We start from the raw sequence: 5,000 nt of genomic DNA, 5'->3' as shown, positions 1-5,000 counted from the left end.
AGTGTACACACCTTGTCAAATAATGATGTTTCCTTTTTTTGTATATTTCATTCTATGATTTTTTTTCACTTTTATGATTTTTGTTATCATTATTTGTGTCATTGTTATTGTAATATTGCAATACTTACTAGATATCCGACACTTTTTATTCTGAATCCTAACATCCTGCAGAATAACGGGTTCAGAATTCTATCTATATAGAATTTGTCATAGACTTTCTTCAATTCTTGCTCCCAAGTCTCTTTTCCGTCTCCCTTATTCGGTCGACGCCTTGCATTTCCCTTATACTCTGTCCATATATCACTTTCGCATACCAACTGTTCTCCTTTTCATCGATTTGTAGTTTCTAGGATTTCTGCAGCAGTGTCGGTTTTCTAAATCTGATAGAACCTTGTTAATTTATTCATGTCCCTTCTATCCAGTGGGATCTATAATTTTGTTTCTTTATTATTTGGATATAATTCTCAATACAGCTTCATCATTTTTCTGGTTTCCAAGTCTAGTCCTTTCAATTTTCGTTATTCCATCTTCTCATTCCCACTCCATGTCTCATAAGCTGCACAACCTAAGATTACATCGTCGTTATCTTGTTAATGATTTCCGATGCCGATCCCATAATTAGCCCAAGGCTCTTATAACAATTATTACTAAACGCCTTTTTCCTTTCTCTCTCTTTAACCCTATCCGGATCTAGTATATCGAGTTACCTTTTTGTGTCTTTCTTTGAGTCTCTTATTTTCTTCACCGGCTGGTAGTTCCACATCATCCATTTTCATGAATTTCCCTCTTTCAACACTAAATACACTCCCGCTATAATTTCAAAATCCATACCTGTATCTGCATTCAACATCAATACCGTCTAAACTAGCTCGTTGATTGGTCCTTTCCATCCACGTCAAATGATCATTTCTACCCTAATGACTCATAGTGTTTAAACAGTTCTTATTGTTCTTAGAACGGTATTGATTACTAACATACAAATAACGAAGAGAAGTGGGTGTGTATACTGGCACCTTGATATATTCCTCTAGTGATGTTTGCCTTTTACCATACCGCCTCCATTACGAAAACTATCTATATACCTTACATACTAACCCAATTGTGCTATTAAAGACTTATACCAGCTTTAAATATTCTAAATCTGCGAATCTGGCATTCTGCCATACGATTTTTTTTTTTTTTTTTTTTTTTTTTTTGTAGTCTGCATATCTGTTCTTTTAATATACATTATGATTTCATCAATCAATAGGTGATGTTTGGTGCCTGAGCCACTCCCTTTTTGTTGTAACGTCAATTTGCTGTTTGTCTCCAGAAATCTTTAGACACCTTGCCACAACTTTCCCATCGATAGGGAAATAATTCTTGGGACTTTTTGCTACATGGAGATGACCAGCAGTAATCCATTTAATTGTTACAATCCTGTTGTAGATAGTATCATTCATTTGTTTGCAATTTTCTCTAGCGATACAATAAACCTTTGCAACCCATTTGGGCGAGGCACTTTCCAGTTGCGTTTCTTTCCCCATTGTTGTTATTACGCCATAGTCCCTCACTAATAAACACCAACATCGCAAGGTAAACGAGCTAAAGCACCTTCCCCAGGTAGCCACCGAGGTGATTTCGCACCCCGAGAAAAGTACACCTTCATCGTTGCCTAGGAGAAGGGACTCCACTGATTGGCGTCCTGGCTTCTTACTCCTATTTATGAAGTTAGTTTAGCGTTGCCGTAGCCTCGTTGAGTAGGGAGGGGGGGGGGGGGCAGGGTGGAGGGTCTAGTACATTAGCTCGAGCACAGGTATATTTTTCATATCCTTGCTTTCTTTATTTGGGTATAAAATCAAGGAGGGAATTGAATCTTTTTCTACCTTTCCTACCCTAATTCAGTACATGCATTGTTATTATCATCAAGAGTGAGTTCTGTGATTGCAAGTTTGTATGTGTGCGTTTGTGTGTGTGTGTGCGTGTGTGCGCGCGTGTGCGTGTGTGTTTTTGTCCTCTTGTGTTTCAACGAGTGAGTATATATCCATTAGCTACAGTAGTTTACCTCTAACAGGCAACATAACATCATAAACCAAATGCCCCAACCATAATAACACAAACGGAAGATGCCACTAACACTTGAACGGCGTATCACCTGAAGACGGTATTGATCCAAGCAGCAGGCAGCCTCCTACAGATCACCATCTGGAATGCAGCTCGTATGCTCACTCAGCATAGGTGAATATTCCTAATTAATGACGGACAGAATGGCAATTAACATGAGCAGCATAGGAAGGAGCCTTGCATCAGACAAGGGGTCTAACTTTAGGATAGTCTGTGTTGCTATGAGGATGAATTTCGTTCAATTTATGTCTGTTTCTTTGGTTTGATTCTTCTTTGTCTCTCTTGATTTGTCTTTTTTTATCAAAGGATCATATATCCATTTCTGTACTCCCTCCCTCCCTCTTCTCCAGCGTCCTCTCGTTATTAGTCCCATTTCAACTTGAATAGGGCGTGTGTTTGCATGTATGTGTGCTGTATGTGTTTTCACATGTATTCGTACGCTGTACATTGTCATCATATCCTGATGTCTAGCAAACGTATACAAACATAAACCAATCATCAATATTTAAAACAAAAGTACGCGAGGTCTACCTTTCCTCAAATAGAATCCTCGCACTCCGAAAATATTGCCTCAAGACATATCCTTTATTGACGCTCAAGGGAAGTTAAATGTTTGCGTAGGCATGCTAATGTCCGGGATACATATTTACTCTGAAAAACAGGTTGGCGGATATTGTGTGTGTTTGTGTACGTAGGTAAATATGTGTACATATGTGTGTGAATGTTTGCGCGGCCGCGTGTGTGCGTGTGTGTGTGTGTGTGTGTGTGTGTGTGTGTGTGTGTGTGTGTGTGTGTGTGTGTGTGTGTGTGTGTGTGTGTGTGTGTGAGTGTGTGTGTTTGTGCGTTTGTGAAGATATGAAGAATATTGTGATACGTAAATCATAATCATAATACTGATATTTTGCGACAGACTGACAGGTAGACAGACAGAGAAACAGACAGACAAACAGGCATAAAGGCATGTAGGCAGACAACCACATAGACAGGCAAACGGGCGGACGTGCTGAAACATGAACAGACAAATGATAACAAAAACTCATTATTCAAATTCAAGCCTTAAGCCAGTGTGCAACTTCAACCCGAGAACTACTGCTGTTCCACAAAGCTAAAATTTGCGTTTTATCAGTGACTTTAGAGCTTGAAGATAAATCGCTAATCCTTTAATCCAACTTGAAGATAGTTTATTACTCTTGCTTTCGTTCTTAGCTCGAAGTTACGGAGATTGAACGCATCGTATCATTTTAAAGTAGCACTAGTTAAAGTAATATTAAAAATACTAATAATATTTTAATCGATTGTTACTAATCACTTTGATAGTACTACTTGTAATTAATACAAGGGAATGATAACATTATTGGACTTTTTAAAAATGTCAGACATGAAGAAATACTTTATAGCCAGAGCCTCAGTACCTTCAGGACTTAATTAAGCTCTATATATCACTGACACATTCCAAAAGGTTCTGAACTTGGGAAGACTTTTTAGAGAGAGTGAGAGGGAGAATGAGAGTGAGAGAGAAAGAGAGAGAGAGAGAGAGAGAGAGAGAATAAAATAGAGAAAGAGAGTGAAAGATTTTCGTCCTGCTTGAAGGTATGTTTAAGATATTTTTAAACAATTTCATATTATGAGATACGATATTAGTGGATCACCTTTATGTGGTTACCAACCTCTCGTCGTGAATGTAGTTTATATATCTTTTTTTTTTTTTTTTTTTTTTTTTTTTTTTGTGAGTGTGTGTGTGTGTGAGAGAGAGAGAGAGAGAGAGAGAGAGAGAGAGAGAGAGAGAGAGATGATAAAACTGATAATGATTTAGGGTGTGGTGGCATGCCCCTGTGACTGCTAGTCAAATTGTGACTGTTTGTTTATAGCCTGTGTGTGTGAGAGAGAGAAAGAGAAAGATAGAGATTGAGATAAAAAAATACACATACAAACACACATACACACACACACAAACACACACACACACACACAGACGAAGAGAGATTAGCCCCTTATCCATCGAGAAATTGGACGGTATTTAACTGCCTCTGCAAGAACTGCACGAGTCATCAAGTTTGGAATCGCGTCTAAGAGTCATTACAAAGACCTCCCATTCCCCCTCCTCCTCCTTCCTCCTCCTCCTTCTTCCAACCCCTCACCCCCCCTTCCCACCCCTCCCACCCCTCTCATCCTCCCCACCCTCCCATCCTCCCATTCTCCCACCCTCCCACCCCTCTCATCCTCCCATTCTCCCACCCCGCCCACCCTCCCCCCCCCCCCCCCTCCCATCCTCCCCCCCCCCGCCCATCCTCCAACCCCTCCCATCCCGCCCATCCCCCCCACCCTGCCCATCCCCCCACCCTCCCACCCTCCCACCCTCTCCCTCATCCATCAACTTTTTTTTACTCCTAAACTCCACTTGGCAATCCCAGGCATGATAAGGGATATTTACCCAGCGCAGCCACACTAAAATCCCTATCGTCATGCAGATAAAGATTCCGAGCCTTAAATGGCGGATCTTGACGCGCAGAGCAATCGGTTATCCGATGACCCGACTCGGAGAATTAATTAAATCGTGGAGTGTCGTTAGCGTAATCGTCGCCCGCTCTATGCCAGGTCATCAGCAGAGAAGGAGAAGAAAGAGGAGGAGAAGAAAAGTGGGGAAAAAAAAGGGATAGAAAAAAAGAGGAGGTGTAAACGAGGAGGAGGGATGGATGCTTTTTTCCCCGATTTCTTTCCGAGTTTGAGATCCATCGTTACAATCAAGTGCATTTACCATCTGCGAAGGGAAAAAAAAACACTTAATTGTCCTTTTAGAATTCTTGCAAATGGCCCCGGACGAAATTACTTCAACGGAAAAAATTTAAATTCTCATTATCCACGCTGCCAGAAGAGGTAATGACGTTGGTGGAGGAAAG

This window comes from Penaeus japonicus, unplaced genomic scaffold (assembly GCF_977035675.1).
Source record: "Penaeus japonicus unplaced genomic scaffold, GWHDUDI00000001_assembly GWHDUDI00000007, whole genome shotgun sequence".
Lineage (NCBI taxonomy): Eukaryota > Metazoa > Arthropoda > Malacostraca > Decapoda > Penaeidae > Penaeus > Penaeus japonicus.
The sequence above is the reverse complement of the archived record's forward strand: the minus strand, read 5'-3'. Positions refer to the sequence as shown.